Source organism: Eriocheir sinensis, chromosome 7 (genome assembly GCF_024679095.1).
Source record: "Eriocheir sinensis breed Jianghai 21 chromosome 7, ASM2467909v1, whole genome shotgun sequence".
Classification (NCBI taxonomy): Eukaryota; Metazoa; Arthropoda; class Malacostraca; order Decapoda; family Varunidae; genus Eriocheir; species Eriocheir sinensis.
In genome coordinates this window covers 23,079,951-23,105,216 of record NC_066515.1, presented here as the reverse complement: position 1 = coordinate 23,105,216, position 25,266 = coordinate 23,079,951, and the positions used below count along the sequence as shown (strand labels likewise).

General features: G+C 44.4%; 1 long non-coding RNA gene across 1 annotated transcript in view; it reads right to left on the bottom strand.

Moving 5' to 3' along the window:
• Positions 1 to 25,266, bottom strand: part of LOC126994922 (uncharacterized) — a 44,138-nt gene that overhangs the window by 12,767 nt on the left and 6,105 nt on the right. The gene's annotated exons all lie outside the window — the stretch shown is intronic.

Here is a 25,266-nt window from a genome sequence, read left to right as displayed (position 1 = left end):
TAGAATTAACGAAAAAAATGTGTAATCGACAGAAAACGAAAAACAAACAAACAAACTACTGAATATAACAAACACGATAAGCTTGACGATGGAAATGGAAACAAAAATAGGAATAGAAAAATACTTATAAGCGTAGAATTAATGATAAAAAGATGTAACTGAAATAAAAAAAACCGAGAAAAAAACTACTGAATTTGAAAAAGACCCTGGAAAATGTGTAGAAACCTCTTATGATCTTTGGGAGGCAAAAAAAAAGGCATTAAATAGAAAAAAAAAAAGAGAAAGAATGCATATCGAAAGGAAAATTGACCCTGAGTATCGAACGGAGCGAGTGAGGAAGAAACTTTCCACGAAACGTCTGAATTATAGAGTAAAAGAATGCCTGTGAATGCCCGGCCCGCCCTCTCCTGCCCGGCCCTTCCCTTCTCCTTCATTTCGTTTTCTTCTCTTCTCTCCCCTTTTCTTCCCTTCCCTTCCTTTCCCCTCCTCTTTCCTTCTTCTCCACTTCCTTTTCTTTCCTTCCCTGCCCTTCAACTCCTTTCCATTCTCTTCTCTTCCCTCCCTTTCCCTTTTCCTCCCTTCCTTTCCCTTCCCTGCCCTTTCCTTCTCATCTCATATCTTCCCTTCTCCTCTCCTTTCTTTTCCCTTCCCTTCTACTTCCTTTCTTTCTCTTCTCTTCCCTTCCCGTTCCTTCCTTTGCTTCCCCTCCTTCTCTTCCCTTCCCTTCCCGTTCCCTCATTTGCTTCCCCTCCTTCTCTTCCCTTCCCTTCCCTTCTCCATTTTCTTTTCTTCACTTCCGAGTCTGGCTGAATCTTGACCGGACCAATCTCTTTCCACACATCGAGAAAAAGTTTGATAAAAGTTCCCTTTGAGGTGCACTACTGTTGAACGTACACACATAAAGCTAGCCGCAGCACTAGTAGTAGTAGTAGTAGTAGTAGTAGTAGTAGTAGTAGTAGTAATAGTAGTAGTAGTAGTAGTATACAGGATCGAAGTGTTAAAAAGATTACCCTAAACCCGTTTCTTTCAGGAAACTCGGAATAAAACGGAATAAAACACACTAGGCCTGAGTTTAGCCGACATTAGCATAACATTATTCTCAAAGTTCTTTTTATCGCTTATTACATTTCATGCCTAGAGGAACACGCTAGCCCGCCGCTGCTACATTAAGATAGACTGAAGTTAGAGGGCAGTAAAAACACAAGAAATACGCGATGTAGAACAGTTGTATTAGCGGACTTGTAATATTCAAAGTCGGCCAAGCGAGAAAGTTTGTTAGTTCGGGGAGAAGTTGTGCCGTGTTCTTTGCGCAGGCCAGGCAAGGGTGGTGATTAGCATTCCCGGGCCGCGAAGAACAGCCGACCCAGCGCAGAGGGAACCAAGATACACGTGTCAACCATTTACACCCCGATCCCCCGCATACACATACACACATACACGTAAAATGGATCGTCTGTAAAGTGTACATACATATTAAAGGGTGATGGGAATGAGATAAAATACGTGAACTTACAAGCTTGACTCAGTGCCGGAAAACAAACAAACAAATAGATAAGGACACACACACACACACACACACACACACACAACAAACAAACAAACAAACAAACAAACACGTGATGCAAAAACAAACACAGCAAAGGGATGAGTACGCACAAACACACAAACACCTGGCCATGAGAGAGAGAGAGAGAGAGAGAGAGAGAGAGAGAGAGAGAGAGAGAGAGAGAGAGAGAGAGAGAGAGAGAGAGAGAGAGAGAGAGAGAGAGAGGAGAGAGGAGGGGGGAGGGAGGGCGTTACAGTATCACCAACAAACACGCGCCAGTCTTAACCTTTTGCAACGTTGCCAACCCGACTAAGTACGTTAACCCTCCATTTCAGACACTCTTTCTTTCCGTGCAGATTTCTTTGGTAATACTGACGAGGCGTGGGCGTGAGGGAGGGCGTGGGCAGGACTCAAGGCAACACTGATGGAGGGCGTGTAAGGGCGGGAGAAGGTAGCGGGAGGGCGTGCGGGCGGGCGTGTGCGGCGGAAAAGTAACATCACGAGTTGACTGCAGTGTGGCGCCGCTGTTTAACTCTTTTTGCCGAGCCATTCCTCTCTCTCTCTCTCCCTCCTTCTCTTTCCCCCTCCCTCTTCTCTCTCTCTCTACCTCCCTTTCTCTCTCCTTCCCTCTCTCTTTCTCCACCCCGCCCTGCCTCCACAAGCTCCCGAGGGCCCACGATTTTTACGCTGTGGCGGAGAATAACACAGATTATCTCGCGAAGCATTGCGGAGGATCATCAGTAATTTCACGGTGTCTTCTGGCGGAGTTTGGAAAGAGGTCGAGTCGGCTCTTTCTTGTGGACGCGCGAGAGTTCTTGTGATGCCGTTAAGTAGTCGGGGTTAATCGAATAGTTTGCTTGATAATTTACGTGTGTACGAATGTTGGTTTCTGGTAATTTGCGCTTATCTTACTTATGCTGTTTTTATAATGTTCGGGTTTTCTATTGTTTTTCTTTATAATTTTTCTGTACTGTATTATTTTTTATTATATTTTGTACCTTACTGTTTTTCTTATGATTTTCCTGTATTTCATCGTTGTTTTCTAAGCCTATTCAAGTATTTTATTGACGTTTTCTGATTATTTTTGTACATTTTGTTGTTTCTTTTACAGTGATTTCTCTATTCAAAGGCTATATATTTTGCGTTTGTTGTTTTCTAAGCCTATTCGAGTATATTATTGATATTTTCTGATTATTTTTGTACATTTTGTTGTTTCTTTAACAGTGATTTCTCTATTCAAAGGCTATATATTTTGCGTTTGTTGTTTTCTAAGCCTATTCGAGTATATTACTGATATTTTCTAATTATTTTTGTACATTTTGTTGTTTCTTTTACAGTGATTTCTCTATTCAAAGGTAATATATTTTGCATCTGTGTGACTCTGAGCGCGCGTGGGTTTGTTTCCTCCCCTCAACGCCATCTAGTGACATTTTAATTAATATTCTGGAGCTTACTGTTGTTCTAATGTTTTTATGATGAATTTTGAACTGAAGTTAATGCGTTGTCTCTCGTGTAGGTAGTAGATGTCTCTATACTTAGTTATTCTTTATAACTTTTCTTTAGTTTGAAATTTTTAACCGTGATCTTTATGATGTAACAAAGTTTTTTTTCTCTGTGAGTTTTTGTAGACTTTCAATTTACAGTCTTTTTCTAATGCGGGAAGAACGAATGAGGATTTCTTTTCACTCGACATTCTCTTTATTGATGAGGTCTGAATGCTTCCCTAAAAACGCAGCATTTAACCAAGATTTTATGTGATTATGTTATTGCATTTTCATTATATTAATCTTTTTGAGGCCCATTTTTTGTGTCGCTTGAAATAGTGCCACGAGTGGTCTAGAATTGCTGAGTGGTCTAGAAATGCTGAGTTTGAGCGGTCTATAATTGCTGAGTTTGAGTGGCCTATAATTGCTGAGTGGTCTAGAATTGCTGAGTTTGAGTGGTCTAGAATTGCTGAGTTTGAGTGGTCTATAATTGCTGAGTGGTGTAAAATTGCTGAGTTTGAGTGGTCTGGAATTGCTGAGTGGTGTAGAATTGCTGAGTTTAGGTTCTTTGTGTTAATTATTCATACATTCTCTCTTTACCTTCTTGAAATATGACTCTCAAAACACTGTTCCTTAAATGATAATTATGTTTCCAGCTTCTGTATAAATTTGTGTTTCATTATCTTCGCGTCCGTAAAGAAAACACGTGAAAAACTAGCCTGGATGTTGTCCCCGCCACTCACACTAATTGTTAAGAGAATCAAGAGAACACTCGTTGCCTCCAAGATAAAATGCCGCCACTTCAAAAAGGCGGAGAAAAACAAAGTGTCCCGCAGTGTTGTTTTATTTCGTGACGTAAAGAGCGCGGAGGAAACTGTACTTTTCCGGAATGGGTTGCCGTAGCGAGCGTGTGGCGGGTATTGAACACACACACACACACACACACACACACACACACACACACACACACACACACACACACAGACCTCCCCCTCCCCCACTCCCACACACGCTAACGGTATTGGCAAACAGCATCGTATAGGCAGAAGAAAAACAGGTAAAATACAAGTCAGGAAAAACGTACACTCAAAAAGAAGGAAGTGGCAGCAGGTTACGAAAAGAAGTAAGGGAAAAGAGAAAACATTAGGAACGCTTTTTAGACAGCGAAGTTAAAGATAGGAACAGAATATCAGGGAACGTGACGTAATTGTTGACGGTATTTGTTGAAACACACACACACACACACACACACACACACAAAGAACAAACAATTTTAAATGAAACGGAAATGAAAAAAAAGTATAAAATGGTGGAAATAATGAAGCCAAATGAAAAAAAAAGAAAAAAAATAATATACACATAAAAGCACTGAGGTTGAAGACGATTTAAGGGAATAAAATAATAATAAAATTCTCGGTGGTCTTTCCATGTATTTGGTTCCACATTTTCAGTCTCTCTCTCTCTCTCTCTCTCTCTCTCTCTCTCTCTCTCCTTCCCGATGGGCCGATAGCAGGACGCCCCTTCAGCGATATCATCTTCAGTGCCTTTGTGACAACGCGGCCGTCGGGTCAGCATCTGCCGGCCCGGGGGAGGAGGGGGAAGAGGAGGAGGAGGAGGAGGGGAGGGGTCAGGGAGGGAAGGGAGGGGGTGAGGGGGGTAAGGTCGCCCGCTGGAGGTCTTCGTTAATCTCCAGCATCGGCGAGACTCAAGCATCCTTCACATCGATCTATAAAAAGCTTAAAATCGTTGCTGCTTGTTGCGTGTGTGTGTTATAAAAGGAGAGAGAGAGAGAGAGAAAGAAAACATCGATTCCCCCTGTTTTGTTACTATGTGTGTGTGTGTGTCTGTGTGTGTGTGTGTGTGTGTGTGTGTGTGTGTGTGTGTGTTAATTGGATTGCTGCAGTTTCATGTTCCCTGTTGTAATCGGTTTCGTCACTTGCTAAAATTGAGGTTCCCGATGATCTTCCATGAAAAAAGAATGTTCGTATTATTGTCATGTTAAAAAAAAATAAAGATAACTAAGACACCATGGGTCGTATTATAAAACATTTCGTCGCCCAAGAACACATATTTGACAAGGTTTTCGTAGGAGTTGTGGGCATTTCCAGGAGTAGTTTTATGACCCTGGTGGTAGTGTGAACCTTCTTCTGTACCATGAACCTAAGAAAACATATATTTGACAAGGCTTTCGTAGGAGTTGTGGGCATTTCCAGGAACAGTTTTATGACCCTGGTGGTAGTGTGACCCTTCTTCTGTACCATGAACCTAAAGAAACACTCATTAGAACCCGACTGACCCTTTCTTTGACCTTTAGAAACAGCTGATGTGAAAAGCGCATGTGTCTTATAACACCGTCCTATTATTCCTCCTTTCACGGTGTGGTCTGTACTGTACTTTGCTGTTGGTGTTTTCTTCTTTCCTTAATAATGTTTGACTACAGGGAGTTGCGACGTAAGAGAAGGTAAATCATTGCTCTTTACAAACAAGGAGAAAAATAGGGAATAGAATAGAAAATGATAGAATGAAAAAGTCGTGGGGGGCGGCAACTTTTGTTTCATATAAGTGATTATTCTGCACTATTTTGTTGATGCTGTATTTCTCTCACTCTTTTTACTTTTTCAAAACACAACAACAAAACAAAAACAAAAATCTTTCCTGTGTCATCACTCGTTGGGTGGAAATATAAAACGCGCGAAACGAAAACATACGTCAAAATTAAAACATTTCAAGGATAAGAAAAAAAAGAAAGCGTCACTAGATTGTACTGCCGTTAAAAAGTTGCTCAATCATAGCCATCTCATCACGGGAAAATGGATATTGAATGCTAAGAGTTCGATTGACGGGGGGGGGGGGGGTGAGAGAGAGAGAGAGAGAGAGAGAGAGAGAGAGAGAGAGAGAGAGAGAGGAGGGGGGGGGGGGGAGAGTACAGTTTTGTGATGCGACGCAGATGTGACATGGCGTACATGTTAAATAAAAAAAAGCAAAAAACAAAAGAATATGTGAAAGTGAGTCATTAAATTACTGAGTGTGTGTGTGTGTGTGTGTGTGTGTGTGTGTGTGTGTGTGTGTGTGTGTGTGTGTGAGATCAATAAGTGTGGTGTCGTGGGGTATATTAGAAAGTACCTACGTTGTTTTGGTGGTAGAGGTGGTTGTGGTGGTGGTGGTGGTGGTGTCGGGGGATATCGTAGTGGGTGTTACGGTGGGAGCGAAGATGGCATGGTAGTGGTGATGGTGGTTGTGGTGTTGGTGTACCGGTGGTGGTGTTGGTTAGCTGGTGATGGTTGTGGTATTGGTCGCGTAGCAGCGGTGGTAGTGGCGGTGATGGTGGTGATGATTATTGTAGTGTTGGTGTGGTGCTGGTTGGTGTGGTGGTGACATGGCTTTGTAGTAGTGGTGGTTGTGGTGTTGGTGTACCGGTGGTGGTGTTGGTTAGCTGGTGATGGTTGTGGTCTTGGTCGCGTAGCAGCGGTGGTGTTGGTTAGGTGGTGATGGTTGTGGTCTTGGTCGCGTAGCAGCGGTGGTTGTGGCGGTGATGGTGATTGTAGTGTTGGTGTGGTGGTGACATGGCTTGGTAGTAGTGGTGGTTGTGGTGTTGGCTGGTGTGGTGGCGGCATGTGGAATCCCTCGCCGCCAGACCGAACCCGGGGGCCGCGCGGGAACACGCCGTAAAGATAAACACGGTGGAGCAGGTGGAGCGCGAGGGGCCGGGAAAAAATCTACGGTTGAATGCGGCAGTAATGATATGCAGACTAAACAAGATCTGTTGTTGAAATTCAATGACATCTTGGAGAGCCCTCGGGCGCCGCTCCTTCTCTCGCTCTCGCTCTCTATCTCTCTTCCTTACTCTCTCTCTCTCTAATGCCAAGTCGTGTGCTGTTGTTCTCGGGACTTAACACAAACAGCCGTCGACGGAGAGGCTTTTCCCAGCACTGGAGAGTCGTGGGTCGTCTTGAAGGAGCTTGGGTTTGTTGTGTAATGGTGGCGGTGGTCGAGGAGGTAGTGGTGGTGGTGAGGATGAAGGCTCTCTGTGGTGAGCAGGTTAGGTTTTCATGTTTTTTGAAAGGGAATTAGCAGCGTGTGTTGGTGGTCCGGTGCGTGTGTTCGTCTCGTGGCTTGAGAACGCTGGTGACACGCCAACACCTCCTCCACGCGTCCCCCTGCGGTGATGACAGCTTGAGGGAAATACCAGCAGACGAGTTATGGTTGGTTCCTTTGTTTTCTTATCGTCTCTCTCTGCTGGTGTACTCCCTGGCCTCTCCAAAAAGTCCTGACTCACTCCTGGGCCACGTGAGTCACTCCGGGCTGGCGTGTGTCACTCCAGAGTCACAGGAAGCGGCCTCCAGGGGGGGGGGGGGGAGACAGCGAGACTAGTGTCCTTGGTGCGCCCCCCGGCGGGCCGAGGCAGGTCACCAAGACGCGGCAAACACCGTCAGTGGAGCAGCTTTAAAGAAGCACCGAGGAGACACACTACTCCGTCACCCCCGAGCGTGAAAATTATACGGCATTCTACTCTTTAAAGACTTTTTAATTACGCTTTTCATACAGCGAGTGCCGGCCCGGGGGAGGAGAGGAGCCGGGGGCGGCGCGCCAATCTACAGCGCTTCCTGGTGCCAGAACGCGAAAAAGCCTCCATCAACCGCGGGTGAATGGCCCTGAAAGACGACGGGTTTATCCAATTAGCAACGTCTTTGATCATTCTCTTTGGCCCGCCCGTCAGGCCCGGCTCGGGACCTTCATAAATATTCCTCCGAATTAAAGAGACAGAAAGACGCTCAAGGCTGGATGCGAGATGTTAATGATGTGTTCTTCGAGGCAAAAATTATCACGAGTATCAAAGAATTCTGTGCAGCGGCTGTCTGAGGCGAGGCCTCAAAATGCCTGGCAGTAAAGGTGATGGCGACGGCGGCGGAGGGGGGCCGGGGAGGGGGCGGCGAGGGGCTGAGGGCGAGGGCCAGGCCGGCGCGGGCCAGGCCCGGCGGGCGGGGTCCCCGGCCCCTGAAGACAGGCAACGCTGGAAGGCGTGGCTGGAAGGCGCCATCACCTTTAAGCCGCGCTCCAGGCCGCCGCCGGAGAGATGCTACCTTTACCCGCCGCCAGCAAAATTATAGCAATCATTAATAATCGGAGAGAGACGCCGAAGGCAGGCCTCGGGAACTGGGGCGGCGGCAGGCACGGGCGACGGCCTCAGGGCGTGGCGGGCAGGACTCGGAGCGACGGGCGAGGCTGCCGGCGACTTGGTGTCCTTAGGAGGAGCATCGTGACTCTGGGAGCCTGCAGGGGAGTGTGGACTGAAGCATAGCTCATAGTGACGCCCTGATCAATACCCGGGGCTCTGGAACCTGCAGCAACGGTGGCGCCCGACCCCGCTAACCCGGACGTCGCGGCCCACACAGGTAAACAGGCCCATAGCCGAGGCGGCGTCCCCCTGCTGCCTGCCGGGGCTGCTGCCGCTTCTCCCGCCGTCGCTGCTGCCTCGTGCCGCTGAGTGTTAGGCGATGTGCTGGTGTGCTGAGGGCCAAGGCGCGGCGCCGGACGTATGGTGTGTGACCACGAACACTTGTGTTGCGCCGGGACGGTGTGTTGAGAGAGAGAGAGAGAGAGAGAGAGAGAGAGAGAGAGAGAGAGAGAGAGAGAGAGACACCACACATGAAAAAAAAATATATATATAAAAAATACGACACGGGGAAAGGGAGAGAGAGCGAAAAATATCCACAACATAAATAAAAGCTAAACAAATAATAAAAAAAAACTAAAAAACTAAAAAAACTCCGGCAGCGACTCGAATTCAATCCAAACGGCAAAGCACCATTCATCCGTCCTTCAGCGGCGGTGTATCAACAAGACGAATTACATTTCCCGAAGACCCCCCTGCACCTCCCTCTCCCTTAACCCACCAATCCACTCCCTTCCCACACCCAAATCCCTCCCACTACCTCCCTCGTCCACTTTTCAATCCACATTCTATCTACACTTTTCTCCTTTCTATTCTCCTTCTTTCTCTTTATTTATCCACTTCCTCTTCATTGTTTTCGATTCCACTTTAATTTCTCCTTATTTCTTCTTTCTCTTCCTCTTTCCTCTTTTCTTGTTTATCCCAGCTTCTTCTTCTTCCACCTCTTCTCTACCTTCCTCCCTTCCCTCCTTTTATCCCTCCTCTCTCCTTTACATCTTTCATTTTCTTTTCCTTGCTCCCTTTCATCTCTCTCTCCCTTGCTTCCTTCTTCCATCTTTATCCATTCAATCTTCCACCACCTCTCCTTGCCTTTCTCCCTTGCATCTTCCACCCATTTATCTTTTTCTTCTTCTGTCTCGTTCTTTTTCATGTTTTCTTCCATCTTCATTCATTGCCTCTTTTTCTCTTTTTTTCCTCATTCTTTTTCATCTACTCTTTGCCTTTCCATCAATCTTTCTTTCTCTCTTTCCACCTAAATTATTTCCACCTTTCATTTCTCTTTCTCATCCTCCTCCACCGTCTCCATTATTCATCCTTTCCACCTCCATTTCTCACCCTCTTCCTCTTCCACTTCAAATCTTCCACCTCCTCCTTTTCTCCTCCTTTTCCACCTCCATATTTCCTCCTCCTCCACTTCCATTGCTCCCTCACACCTCCATTCCTTCATCTCATCCACCTCATCCCTCAGCCTCCTCCTCTTTACCTCGCCCCTACACCCACCCCTCACCCGACCTCCAGCACCTCACCTTCCTTCCTCTCCCGCCTCCCTCACTGAACTCCAGCACCTCCCCTCACTTCCTCGCTCCCCTCACCCCAGCTCCAGCACCTCCCCTCTTTACCTCGCCCCCCCGCCCCCCGCCCCACCACTCCAGGGTCTTAATGTCGGGGTTTCCGCCTCTCTACGAATAGCTCGCGGGCTCCATCTTGGCTCGGGGTCCTGAAAGACTGGAGGGGAGGCCGTAGAGGCGTCCGCGGGGCAGCACCTTGATTTAGAGCCGCCCTTAGAGGCAGTCGGCTGAAAATCATCAATTCAAGGGGGGCAGTCTTAGGAGGGGGGGGGTGGAGGGGGGAGGGGGGAGGGGGTTATGGGGGGCGGCTTAGAGGGACGAGGCGTGTCTTCGAGTTGGTGGTTCGTGTTTTGTGTGTTTGTGGTGTTTGTTGATTGTGTTCTTGTGTGTGTGTGTTTGTGTTCATTTGTTTCTTTGGTGTTTGTGTGTTTTTGTGTGTGCCGTTGTGTTTGTGTTGTCTGTGGAAGGGAAGGTTCTGTTGTGTGTGTTTGTGTGTGTGTGTGTATGTTTTGTAGGGGAGTGTGTTTTGTTTTGGTTTGGTTTGCTGTGTGTGTGTGTGTGTGTGTGTGTGTGTGTGTGTGTGTCACTACCTCTACTCTCTGTCCCTCATATCTAATCGACGAGAGTAACACAGCGTACAACGAAGCAACGAAGTGTACACCCTGAAAACCAAAACAGTACTATAGAGTGTGACATCGAACTGCGTAGGGCGTTCAGTGTGATGGTGTGAAGTCTGGATCCAGTGAGCAAACCCGTAGGGAGACAGTGTGTAACTTTTTATAATGCACAGTGCGGGAGTGTCTCTAGTGCTGTGTTGCAAAGTGAACCAATGATATGTAAAGCACGGGAGTATGTAATTTTGGATACTGTATTGGTGTGCGATGTAGGGTAGAGTGCATCGTGGAATTAGTATATTGATCTTTAACAGTGTAGTGGTGTCCAGGTGCGTCATTTTAGAGTTGTAGAGTGTTTAGGCGTTGAGAAGTGCGTGGCGTTGTAGTCTGTGTGTTCTATTATAGCATGCGATGTAGTGTCGTACGTATATCAAATGGAGCAGTTTTGTTGTCGTATAGAGCATTGTCGTGTCATGTGGTGGAGTGTAACATGAAGCGAGGTGGAGTGTAATGCAAAGTACAGCGTAATGGAGGGTGACATGAAGCACAACGTAGAGGAGTGTTAGTGTGAAGCGCAGGATAGTGGTGTATGTGGAGATGAAGAGGAGGAAAGAGAACGACGTAGGGGAGTGTAGCGTGGAGCGAAGTGAAGTTAAGTGAAGATAAACAAGACAAAGATGAAGAGGAGGAAAGAGAAGAAAACGACGTAGATGTGTGTGTAGACAGACGAGAGAAAGAAGAAAAGGAGAAAAGAGAAGAAAACAACGAAGATGCGTGTGTAGGTAGAGAAGGGAAAGAAGAAAAGGAGAAAAGAGAAGAGAACGACGTAGATGTGTGTGTAGATAGACGAGAGAAAGAAGAAAAGGAGAAAAGAGAAGAGAACGACGGTATGGTGTGTGTAGATAGACAAGAGAAAGAAGAAAAGGAGAAAAGAGAAGAAAACGACGTAGATGTGTGTGTAAGTAGACGAGAGAAAGAAGAAAAGGAGAAAAGAGAAGAAAACGACGTAGATGTGAGTGTAGATAGACGAGAGAAAGAAGAAAAGGAGAAAAGGGAAGAAAACGACGAAGATGCGTGTGTAGGTAGACAAGGGGAAGAAGAAAAGGATAAAAGAGAAGAAAACGACGTAGATGTGTGTGTAGGTAGACGAGAGAAAGAAGAAAAAGAGAAAAGAGAAGAGAACGACGGTATGGTGCGTGTAGATAGACACGGGAAAGAAGAAAAGGAGAAAAGAGAAGAGAACGACGGTGTGGTGTGTGTAGGTAGACGAGAGAAAAAAGAAGAGGCGGAAAAAAGGCAAGAACGACATAGCGAAGTGTGGTGTGCAGCGCAGCGTCGGGGAGTATTGGAGTTGGTGTGGAGAGTGACGCGGTTGTGTGTGTATGTACTATTGCGTTGCTCATTTCCGCTAACGAGTCCTGCTTTTCAGTGATTAGGTCGTGGAATCAATGGATGGCTGCCGGAGGAGGAGGAGGAGGAGTAGGAGGAGTAATTAGCTGTCTGTCGAACGTTTACCTGCATCCTCCTGATTGACGGCATGCTGAACGTGACGCTGATATTATTTTTTACCCAATCACGGCAGCGCGCAAAAAAAGGCGAGCCGAGTGTGTTGAATTATTCCGAGTTGGCGTTTTTTGTTTACGGGTAAGATATTGGTTAAAGGGGAAGGCTGACTGAATGCGGTGGTGACTTTTTATTATCAAGAGTGGATGGAGCTAAAAAAATATCGTGTTGAGTCTTAAAGTATGATGTGATTTGTTAGTTTTTTAAAGGAAGACATGAGTTGAATCTGAAGATGGTTATGGTGATATATTGTTACTCCTTCTGCATCGTACGTAGGGCGAAACATATATAAAGCATTGCCCACACAGCATAGTGGAGGGTGACATGAAGCGTAGCAGAGTGAAGTGTTAGCGTGAAGTGTTGCGAAGTGGTGTACATAGGTAGATAAATGGAGATAGCATGATAGTTTAAAGTTAGTTACGACGTTCCTTCTCCCACTGGTAAAAATATATGGTGTTAAATCTGTTTTAATTATTATTTTCACTCCATCCAATCAACGCTTATAAAAAAAAGAGAAAACGGGTATATACTTACATAAAGCAATGGTCGTTTTTTATTACCATGCAAAAAAAGAGCAAAAAGAGGTATTAAGCTTCAATTTAGCGTCATGACACCTTTCGCTTTCATTAAGAGGAAGCAAATAAAAAATAGACATTGGGTAAATATGTTTTTTTTTTTTTGCGGGGGGAGGGAGGGAGGGGAGTGGGTGACAGCATTAGATAGACTTTATTATACACCCATATAGTGATTTGCTATTTCATACATTAAAAAGTTATCTAGAGTTATGTGGTTGCTATTTCCTGCTGTTTATCATTGACGGGACTTAATATCATGTTTTCTCGCGTTCTTTCCATAACGAGCCACTGTAACCGAGAGAGAGAGAGAGAGAGAGAGAGAGAGAGAGAGAGAGAGAGAGAGAGAGAGAGAGAGAGAGAGAGAGAGAGAGAGAGAGAGAGAGCGACGCGAGGGAGGAAAGAGGAGAGGTAATAAAAAAAAAGTAAGAGTTTTGAAGCGCAGTTCAAGTTAGAAAAAAAATCAAGTGAAAAGGACGATGAAGAGGAGGAGGAACGGACGAGGATGAAGAAGAGGAAGAGGGGGAGGAGGAGGAGGAGGAGGAAGAGACAGGAAAGAGAGTGAAGATGGAGTCGGCTTTTAATAAGACACTAGGGAAGGTTGTACGTCAAAGCTGTAAGAACAAATTATGAAGAAAACAACACTAAAAGAAAAAAAGGAATAGAAACAAACAACAGAAAAACTGATATTAGAATGCGAAAGAAAACGGTGACGGGAAGAAGAAGAAAAGAAGAAAAAGAACAGGACCAGCGAGAAGAAAATGAAGGCGAAGAAGAGGAAGAAAATGAAGACGAAAACGACAAAGACTAAATGACCAAAACGACAACACGACGACTCTGTACCAAAAATATAGATAAAAAAAGAGGAAAACGGAAAAGACGACAGCTGAGAAAAGAGACGACCACAACGACAACTTTACGACTCCTCACCAAGAGAATAAAAATAAAAGATGAAGAAAAGATGAAAAACAAAGATGGAGAAGAGTAAAGAGGAGACGAGGACGAGGACGACAAGGAGCAGACGACCAAGACGACCACGCCACGACTCCTCGGCGGCGTGTCCTGTCGTCCCGTGTCCTGCCCAGCCATCTTCATCCTCAGCTTCAAAGGAATTCGATCCCAAGGCAACAAAAGCCAGCTAGAACCTCAAAGGGCGGCCCGGGTAGTGACGTCTCTCTCTCTCTCTCTCTCTCTCTCTCTCTAAGGACTTTGTGTGGGAAGGAAAAAAATGAACACACACACACACACACACACACACACACACACACACACACACACACTGGTAACTAGGAGAATGGGTGACTGTTTTCTTTTCCTTTTTTTTTCCCTTTTCTTTCTTTCTCTTTTCTCTCGCTCCTAAGTTTTTTTCCTCTCTTTTTTTTTTCCCTCTCTCTGAGCGGCAACTATCACTCTCGTTACGCTGTTTTTTTCTTTGTTTCGTTCTTTCTTTCTTTTTTTTCATTGTTTCCGTATTTTATTTCACTCTACCGATTTATTTTGTTTTTGTTGTTTTTTCGGCGTTTTGTTCCAGTCTGATTTTTTCACTTCTATGTTCTATCAATGGGTCTCTTCTTTTTGTTAGTTTCCCGTCGCTGTTTATTATATTATTCTGTTTTCCCTTTCTCTCTCCTCTTTGATACTTTATAATATTCTCATCAGGAGGAGGAGGAGGAGGAGGAGGAGGAGGAAGAAGAGGAAGAGGAGGAGGAGGAGGAGGAGGAGGAGGAGGAGGAGGAGGAGGATGAGGAGGAGGAGGAGGAGGACGAGGAAGAGGAGGAAGACGAAGAGGAGGAGGAGGAGGAGGAGGAGGAGTGAAAAAGGTAAAAGGAAAGAGAAAATGAGTGGACGAAAAATCAAGGCTTAAAATTCCTTCAAATGTACATCAAAGAAAGGAAAAAGAGAACTAAGTAAGAGGACAATGAAGAGGAGGAGGCGGGGAAGAGGGAAGAAAGGACAGGGGAAGAAAGAAGAAACAATAATAAGCCGTGTTCATAAAGAAGAGGAGGAGGAGGAGGAGGAAGAGGAAAGAGAGGAAGAAAATCATGAATCGAGGGAAAGGAAATAAGTAAAAATATCTGTATCGTAAAAATAATGCATAATATGAATAAATGAATAGAGAATGAATGAAAATAATATGAACACGATGACGGAGAAAATAAACACAAAAAAGGAAACAAAACATGATTATATAAACGAGAAAAGAAAAACAACAACAACGAGACACACACAAACACTAACATTCACAAACACACAAACACATCTACCACTAAAACAGATAAACACCCCCTTAAAAACAAAACACAGACACGTACACTACAAGACCTACTACTCCTGCTACTTCAAATCCTCCTCCTCCTCCTCCTCTAACAAACACACAAACACTAACATTCACAAACACACAAACACACCTACCTCTAAAACAGCTAAACACCTCTTAAAAACAAAACACAGACACGTATACTACAAGACCTACTACTCCTGCTACTCCAAATCCTCCTCCTCCTCCTCCTCTAACAAACACACAAACACTAACATTCACAAACACACAAACACACCTACCTCTAAAACAGCTAAACACCCCCTTAAAAACAAAACACAGACACGTATACTACAGGACCTTCTACTTCTGCTACCCCAAATCCTCCTCCTCCTCCTCCTGCTCCTGCTATCAACGTCACCATAATCTTTACTTAATACATCTTTTTCCCGGCCTGCCTTCCCTCCGTCCCTCCCTGCACGCCTCTCTCTCTCCCTCCGCTGCTAATAATTACGCCTGGTAGCATTGGTGTTTGGTGTAATACCTAAGTGCATATTCCGCCCCGGGGGAGCGAAGGGAGATATTTACACCAGCGGACAACTTTTCTAACGCTCCTCCTCCTCCTCCCTTCTCCCCATCTGCCCCGTACTCTGGCGACACCCATCCTCCTCTTCTCTCTTAATGGGTTTCTTGTATAGGGTGGCGATGGCGTGGGATAGAAGAGGGGGAAGGGGCTGTCGGGGGGAAGGCCGGGGCAGCTTCTGTTTCGTATATACCTAATGGATGAGAGAGAAGATGCTGGGGTGAAAGTGGAGTGCGTGTGGTGAGGTGGTCTACTTTTTCTTGGAGTAAGGAAAAGTGGATGAAGAGGTGGGTGATGTGGATGAAGAGTGGTGGATGAGGCAGATTTTGTTTTGTACCTAATGGATGGCAAGATGCTGGGGTAGAGGTGAAGTACGTGTGGTGAGATAGTCTACTTTTTCTTGGGTAAGGAAAAGTGGATGAAGAGATGGGTCATGTGGATTAAGAGTGGTGGATGAAGTAGATTTTGTTTTGTACCTAGTGGATGACAAGATCCTGGGGTGGAGGTGGAGTGCAGTGAGATGGTTTATTATTTCTTAGGGCATGTAAAAGTGGATGAAGAAGTGGGTGATGGGGATGAAGAGTGGTGGATGAGGCAGCTTCTATTTTGTACTTAACAGATGAGAAGATGCCAGGGTGGAAATGGATGATGGTGGATGAGTTATATTTCTGAGATGAGTAAAGGTGGTTGAGGAAGAGGATGGTGATGGATGAAGAAGGGAAAGAAGGGGAGGAGGATGAGGAGGAGGAGGAGAAGGCAGCATCCGTTTTGTACCTAATGGATAAGGAGGAAGTGGATGACGGTGGGATGACTGACTTTTTTGGGGATAAGTAAAAGTGGATGAGTAAGTGTGATCGTTAAGAGAAATACCTGAATATGGATGAGGATTAGTAAGGTGTGGAGTAATTTGTTTCACTTGGAGATGGATGAACTTACGTGTAAATGAATGTAAGTTGAGAAACATTGAACTAAATATGTATAATCATGAAGGTTTTGTAATTAGTTGGATGCAAGGTGGATGAGTAGGAGTGTGTCTTGAGGTATACCTGGATGCGGATGAGGAAAGGTAGGATGTGACGTACGTAGCTACACCTTGAAATTGATGAGTTCAGATGAATAAAAAATGACAAAGTTGTGCCGTGAAAGAAAAAAACATATGATTATAGAGTTTATGCCAGGTAGGTGATAATATAAAAAAATGGTGCCAGTACTTACTCATTTATAATCAAGGGAAAGACAAAAGGAGTTGAAATAAATATCCTTGTAAAATTATATGAAAAGACCCACTTAATATTCGTAGTGAAGGGAGAGAACGGAAAAAGGAGATTACGTAGACGAAAATAATGGAAACGAAAAACAAGTAAAGAAAAAAATCCCGTCATTCGAAAATAGATGAGAGAGAGAGAGAGAGAGAGAGAGAGAGAGAGAGAGAGAGAGAGAGAGAGAGAGAGAGAGAGAGAGAGAGAGAGAGAGAGAGAGAGAGAGAGAGAGAGAGAGAGAGAGAGAGAGAGAGAGAGAGAGAGAGAGAGAGAGAGAGAGAGAGAGAGAGAGAGAGAGAGAGAGAGAGAGAGAGAGAGAGAGAGAGAGAGAGAGAGAGAGAGAGAGAGAGAGAGAGAGAGAGAGAGAGAGAGAGAGAGAGAGAGAGAGAGAGAGAGAGAGAGAGAGAGAGAGAGAGAGAGAGAGAGAGAGAGAGAGAGAGAGAGAGAGAGAGAGAGAGAGAGAGAGAGAGAGAGAGAGAGAGAGAGGAGGCTTTATTGACAGACTGCTTTGGTACTGCAATTAGAGGGAGAGGCTTATGCAAGGCCTTTTGTGGTGGTGGTGGTGGTGGAGGTAGTGATGGTGGAGGTGGTGGTGGTGGTGGACGCACTCTCCATAACACAACACGCATTACTTTCCATGCTTCCCTTAATATCATCACTACTACTACTACTACTACTACTGCAACTACTACTACTGGTGCTGTTCGTGTTGATGCTACCACTGAATAAATGTAATGAAAGTGAATGTAATGTGTCCAAGGTCATAGTAATCCTGTTTCCACGTAACGATTGCAGTTTTCAGAATAAGAGCGATGTGCCGATGGATGTGATTTGGCGATGATGCTGGCGATGGATCTTTCACAGGTATTCGCGCTACTCTCGAAATGTTAGGTGATTATCATGATGGCGGTGGATGGGGACCTGATTAAAAAGAGGCGCCATTATGATGCGACTGCCGATATTGAAATTACCAGGATAGGGAGTGAAATAGTGATGGTATGGAGGATATCATTTGTTGTTATTATTACTACAACAACAGCAACAACAACAACAATATCTACTACTACTACTACTATTCCTATAACTACGACCATCAACACTTCAAAACACTATACAGAATCTTAAGGAAGGGAGACACGGAAATGGAGCATGGATATAAACAAGGAAGGAAGAAGCAGAATGAAGGAAGGAGAGGAGAGGGAGAGGAAGGGAGACAAGAAAGGGAGAATGAAAAGAAATAAAGGAAGAGGAAACAGAATGAAGGAAGGAGAGGAAAGAAAAGGGAGAGGAAGGGAGACAAGAAAGGGAGAATGAAAAGAAATAAAGGAAGAGGAAACAGAATGAAGGAAGGAGAGGAGAGGAGAGGGAGAGAAAGGGAGATATGGAAGAGGAAAGGGAAAAAAAAGGGAAGGAGAAACAGAATTAGGGGAAAAGAAAGGAAGGGAGAGAAGGAAGGAGATGTAGGGGAGGATTAAAAGGAAATATAAGAGGAGGTAAAAGAAAAAAAAAGAAGGTAGAAAAAAAAGGAAATTAAGGTGGGAAAGTAAACACAAACTATATTCCTTAAGGCCATTTTAGAATCTGACAATAACCAAAGAATCACCAAAGTTAGCCAACCTTTCACTCTTTTTTCTTTTCCTTCACTCCTCCTCTCCCTCTCCTCTTTCCTACCACTCCTCTTCTATCCACTACTTCTCTCACCTTTTCTCTTCTCCTCCACTCTTCTTTCCAACCCCTTAATCCCCTCTCCTTTTCTTCCCCATTCTCTTCTTCTCGTTTCTATTCTCTTCCCATCCTCTTCTCCACACTCCTCTCCTATCCACTACTTCTCTCACCTTTCTCTTCTCCTCCACTCTTCTTTCCAACCCCTTAATCCCCTCTCCTCTTCTTCCCCTTTCTCTTCTTCTCGTTTCTATTCTCTTCCCATCCTCTTCTTCTCCATTCAGTTTTACCCCCCATCCTCTTCTCCACTTCTCCAATTCTCCCTTCTCCCCTTCTCTTTCTCGCCCTCCTGACCTCCCCACCTCAACCCGTCCCAAGTGTGTTCTGTTTGTGTTCTTCTTGCGTAAACAGCGTCTCAGAGTCAGGTTAAATTCGTGTGTACTCAAGTCGCGCGTCGCTCCAACTTTCATTCTGTCAACCGTCTAGTTTTTGCGTAATCCTCCTCCTAATCATCCGTATTTGTTCTATTTCTTCTTCTTTCTTTTTTCTTTCTCGTCCGCGCGCGCTGGAGTCAATCTTCTTGTTAGTCATTTGTTTCTGGTTCCTCCTCCTTCTCGTGGTCAGTGATTGTTTACCAACCCTTCCCCTCTCCACCAGTCCCATTACCAATCCCTCCCATACCCACCAGTCCCATTACCAACCCCTCCTCTATCCACCAGTCCCATTACCAATCCTTCCTCTATCCACTAGTCCCATTACCAATCCTTCCCCTCTCCACCAGTCCCATTACCAATCCTTCCCCTCTCCACCAGTCCCATTACCAATCCTTCCCCTATCCACCAGTCCCATTACCAATCCTTCCCCTCTCCACTAGTCCCATTACCAACCCTTCCTCTATCCACCAGTCCCATTACCAATCCTTCCCCTCTCCACCAGTCCCATTACCAATCCTTCCCCTATCCACCAGTCCCATTACCAATCCTTCCCCTATCCACTAGTCCCATTACCAATCCTTCCCCTCTCCACTAGTCCCATTACCAACCCTTCCCCTATCAACCAGTCCCATTACCAATCCTTCCCCTCTCCACTAGTCCCATTACCAATCCTTCCCTATCAACCAGTCCCATTACCAACCCTTCCCCTATCCACCAGTCCCATTACCAATCCTTCCCCTATCCACCAGTCCCATTACCAACCCTTCCCCTCTCCACCAGTCCCATTACCGGTTGTTTTGTTAGCGTTTTCTTCTATTAGAATTACAGTTTTAGCGTTTACTCCGTTTATTATTTGTTTACACTGAAAAATTGATTAATTCTCAAGAGTTTTTTTTTTTTAATCTATTTTCCACATCCTTCTTTTATAGGAAATGATTAATGAGTATTTTAGCTCTTGATACTTTTTGTGTTATTACGTTTATTACCTGACCTCACCTAACCTCATATATTCCGTGGCCTTAACTTAACTCACATCTATTCATCCTTACATCTACATCACCCATTTTATATGCTATTCGTTACTCGTACCCTCCCTATGCCCATTCAAAACCCTATTCCTTGCTCCATAGTCTCACCCCACCCTCACCTAACTTAATCTATCCCCCTGACCTAATCTAACCCTTTTAGTAACCTTTGTACATCTCTGCAACATCCAAACAGCTCCATGCCTCTCGTTTTCAAGGTCATCGAACACGTCCCTGTTCATGAATAAGTCACAACGCCAACACACACACACACACACACACACACACACACACACACACACACACACACACACACACACAGAGAGAGAGAGAGAGAGAGAGAGAGAGAGAGAGAGAGAGAGAGAGAGAGAGAGAGAGAGAGAGAGAGAGAGAGAGAGAGAGAGAGAGAGAGAGAGAGAGAGAGAGAGAGAGAGAGAGAGAGAGAGAGAGAGAGAGAGAGGAACAGACAGAGATGGGAAAACTAAAACAAAATAAAAAATAAAAAAACTAAAAAAAAACTCAACAGGAAGAAGAAATAGAAAGAGAAGAAAGAAAGAAAAAGAACCAAAAACAAAAGAAAACACACAACAGACCCAAAGAAAGAAAGAGAATTACAGACGTGCATACTCCCCCCTTCCACCCCCCCCCCCAAAAAAAAAAAAAAAGGCAGAACACACGTAAAACAGGCGGAGTTTGAGCCGGGCAAGTGTTCGCCTCGTGATAACAGAAGGTAAAGATCCGCCGTGTTTTAATCAGAGGAATAAATAGCCAGGGGACCAGACCCAGGAGAGCTTGAGGTTGCCGACTCGCATTTTTCTACCGAGTCTTGATTCACCCCGCTTGGCCTGCCCCCTTGGAACACACACACACACACACACACACACACACACACACACACACACACACACACACACACACACACACACCTAATGCCGTAGAGAACACACCGAGACACAAGAAAAAGGAAAAGACTAGGAAAAGAAACGAAAAAATAAATATGAGAACGAGACACCAAAAGAAAGAAATGAAAGTAGAGAACGAGGGAAATGTTATAAAGAAAACAAGCATTACAAGAAAGATAATATGAAAAGAAAGCGAAAGACTGACAATGAGAAACCACGAGAAATATTAAAAGAGAGACCGCCATGGCAAAAATAAATGAGAAAGAGAGAAAGAAAAACCAGAGGAATGAATCAGACAGCAGAGAACGTGAGAATAAGAAAAGAAAACGAGAGATTGACAATAAGAAACCACGAGAAATATCAAAAGAGAGACCACCATGGCAAAAATAAATGAGAAAGAGAGAAAGAAAAACCAGAGGAATGAATTAGAAAGTAGAAAACGAGAGAAGAGGAAAAGAAAACGAAAGATTGAGAACGAAAGACCGCTAGAGATATTAAAAGACACCGCGATGGCAAAAGAAAACAGAAAGAGAACGAGAAACCAAATCAAATTACTCCATTGGTTTCATAATTAAGTGGCTCAGTGGAATCTACATATTGCTAGTGTTTGCCGGCATTATGAAAACAAATAGCGATGTTTTCAGTGCAAATCGTGTTACATTTGAGATATCATGCAGCGAATTTAGAACACGAAGAGGAAAGGAAGAGGAGGAGGAAGGGGAAAAGGAGAGAGGCAGGGATTCAGTCTCTGGGTAGGTTTCTGATGTGTTTCTCTTAGGCGTTGCGTTGCGTTGAGTTACACAGTGTTGCTCTGCGCTGGCTACGTTACACTAAAATGAGCTGCCTCCTTCTCCTCCTCCTCCTCTCCCTCGTCTCACTTATGCAGTACCCGCCGTAGACACGAGTCGAGAGCATATTGACTTAACACTGCAAATAACGGAAGGAAGAAGAAGAAGAGAAAGAAGAAGATGATGATGATGATGAAGAAGGTTCGTGCTGGGCTTCAGGGGAGGGTTGCAGCTGCCACGTGTAGGCTTCCGGTCCGCTATAGTAGTCTCCGATAGCCTTTTATATCCTAGAGTATGACAGAGTTTTCATAAGGAAGACGCGCTGTACAATTTATTTTTTCAAGTTAGAAATGCTCAAAATTAAGGATGAAAGAAAAAAAGTATGATAAGAGTCTGGTTTTCAGAAGCATCAAGTGATTAGTTCAACCTGATTAATAGTTTTTTTATGACTTCTTGACTTCCAAACAGAAAAAAAAAGCGTCGATGTAGGTCACGTACGATATTTAAGTCTAGTTAGAGAAATGTTACATGAGAGAGAGTCACTCATTTCAAGCTTTCATAAGGAAGAGATGCAGATGTTGAGAGACAAATTAAATGCCTGGTAAATGAAGGCAAATATTGAGGGCTGAGTAAAAGGTGTATTTCAGTCTGTTTAGAGAAATGTTACATACGAGAGTCAATTTTTTCAAGCTTCCATAAGGGAGAGATGCAGATGTTGAGAGACAAATTAAATGCCTGGTAAAGGAAGGCAAATATTGAGGGCTGAGTAAAAGGTGTATTTCAGTCTGTTTAGAGAAATGTTACATACGAGAGAGTCAATTTTTTCAAGCTTTCATAAGGGAGAGATGCAGGTGTTGAGAGACAAATTAAATGCCTGGTAAGGGAAAGCAAATATTGAGGGCTGAGTAAAAAGTGAAGAGAAAAGAGGTCATGCTCGTGGTGTCAGGTCAGGTCGGGGGACGAGGAATACGAGACGCGGTGGCAATCAGGAGGTGAAGAGCAGCTGACTGAATGAAATAGAAACAACTATCCACCTGTCGAGCGAAAATGTCATGTGGGAACAGTGAGTAGCGGGCTTTTTTTTCTCATTATTGTTTCCTTTTTTTTGCCCTTGAACTGTTTCCTCTACTGTAAAACAAAAGGATGGTCTTCAAACTTTTCTTAGACCCAATTTAGGCCAATCCATTACCTTGGCGAAACCCGTTGTAAGTCTCTTGATAACATGGGCGGGGCTTACAATCAGCACCTCCGCTTTCTGCTCTTACCTGTGACCAAGGGTGACACACAGGTAGGGTGAGGAAAAGTGTGTGTATGGAGTGACAAGTGTGTGTAGGGTGAGTGTTTGGGAGGTGCAGCGTGGCAGTGAATACAATAAGTCACAGTTGCCGGCTGGAAATTTACAAGTGAAAAGAGGAATGGAAGAGCAGTGACGGCGATGACGGTTGAATGAGGTGAAATACAGCAAATGTAAAAAAAGAAAAACTCCGTCAAGTGCGCCATGGCAGAGCTGTGTTGCTTCACTTCCTAATACACTTTCATTTCCCTTGACCGTGTGTTGCTCCGAGCTGTGTTTCTTTCCTCTCGAGTTGCTAGTTTTGTTTTGCTTCACTTGGTCGAGTTTCTCTTTATTTACGTCTCGGATTCCCCTCCTTTCCTGCCTCCGCTTTCCTTCTCCTCTTTTAACTCTTTGCTTCTGTTATTTCTCGTTTTGTTTTTAGTTTGTTTTATGATTTCTCACTTATGTTTTGACTTCTCTCTTTTCTCTTCTTTCTGAGGCACTTTTCGTATTTAAAATTTCATTACATTTACCTTTTTCTCATCTTTTCCATTTCCTCTTTATTCTTTTTTACTTCCGCCACCTCCTGTTTTCTCATTTTTTTCTATATTCTCTTCCTTCTCTTCTCCCTTGTCGTTGTCTTTAACCTCCCTGTACTCTTTTCTATTGTCTCCTTTCTCTTCTCTTTTTTCATCATTATCCATTTTTTTCATATTTCCTCACTTTCCCGCTTTCTCTGTTTCTCATCTTCTTCCCTTCCTCTTCTCTATTTTCATCACTTCATTTCTCCTTTGTACTCCTTTTTTCCTTTTCTCTTTCGTATTTTCCTCTTCCTCCTTCTCCTCCTCACCCCGTTGTTTCAAGTGCACACATTCTTTACTTTTCTCCATTCCCTTTCTTCTTCGTCTTCTCTTGTTTCTCATTCTCATCACCTCCTTCTCCATCCTCTTCCCCTTCCTCCTCCTCCTTCTCCTCCTCATCATCCCAGTGTTTCGAGTGCAAATATTCCTGTAATTCATCTCGGGATCAAGCCTCGGGGTCGTCATTACAGCAGTCAAGCGTGGACAAAGCCGAGTTCATTGTTGGTGTTTTCACTGTATTCAAATGAGGCCATGGCATGCTGACTCCTGCTCCTCCGGGCGGCCCAGCCAAGATTTTCTGCGAGTGCTTCTTCTTCTTCTCCCTCCTCGCTTCGGCGGCTCCGGTTAGACTCTCCTTTTTCCTTTTTTTTTCCTCCTTTCCTGCTTTCTGCTTTTCGTGTGTGGTGTTTTTCCTTGTTTTCCCTGGTCTTTTTTTGGTGTTTCTTCAGTTGTTGTTGTCTTGAGAGTGTTTCAGTGTTACGGTTGTTTGGTTTTCTATGTTTCCCTTTCTTTACTGTTTTTCCTGTTTTCCTTTTTTTCCTCGATCTGTTTTTTGAGTTTTGTTTGTAAGTTCTTGTTGTTTCTAAAGGTCTTGAGAACGTTTCTTAGGTGCGTTTTAGTGATTCAATGACTCTACTTTTCCTCTTCTTTTAATTTGTTTTCCTCGTGCAGTATTTTCCCTTCTTTTTCCTTGTTTCCCTTTGTCTGCTGGAGTTCCCTTTGCAGTAGTTTCTAAAGGTCTTGAGGGAGTGTCTGTGTCTGTCTGTGTCTGTTAAACGTCGGCGGCTTCAGTTAATCTTTTCCTCATTTTCACGTTCGGCGTTTGTCCTCTTTTCCCGTTTTCTTTCCTCTCCCTCTTGAAGTTTCCTTTGCGGTGGTGGTAGTTTCTGAATGTCTTGAGGGAGTGTTTCGTTCTCGCTTCGGTGGATTCTGTTCCCTCCTTTTTTCTCTCCTGCCTTTCACGTGCGCGGTTTTCCTTTCTTCTCCCGCTCCTCCTTCGCTTCTTCGGCATTAGTTGTTCCTCAAGAGGTCTCAAGAGGCTCTCAGGGTCTATTTCCTTGTCTTCGCTTCGGTGGTCTGTTTTTCCTCCTTTCCCCTCGCGTTCTTTTTTTACGGTAAAGGAAGCAACTCAAGGGTAAAACTAAATGAGCATATAACCCTTTTCCTTCCTTTCCTTCGTCTTCTGGATGTTCCTTTGGAGTTGTTTTAGATATGAATGGTAAAGAGGGAGAGGTTGACTTGCACACTGGTATCTGCAGTTCTTACTTTTCCTCCTTTTCCTCTTACCTTTTCCTCGTCATTCTCGGATATTTCTTATTATAAACACCTTTACTAAAGCGTAATTAAGGAGAGGCTGAGGTAGGGTGGATATCCTTCTCGCTTCTTCGCCGCCTATAGTCATACGTATTTTTCCCTGCTTTCCACGGACAATGCTTTCTTTTCTCCTTGTCTTCCTTTCCCTTCCGGCGCCTCCATGGAAATAGCTGCTTGCTGAGTGCTAGTATGATAAGTGCTTCCTTTTTGCAGTCCTTGAGTCCTACGTGTTTCCTCTTTTTTCATCGTATATTGCTTCCTTTTATCCTTGTTTTCCTATCCCTTCCGGCGACTCCTTGGAAATAGCTGCTTGGTGAGTGCTAGTGTGATAAGTGTTCCCTTTTTAGCTTCACTGCCTCCTGTCTTCCAGTCCGTATTTTCCTCTG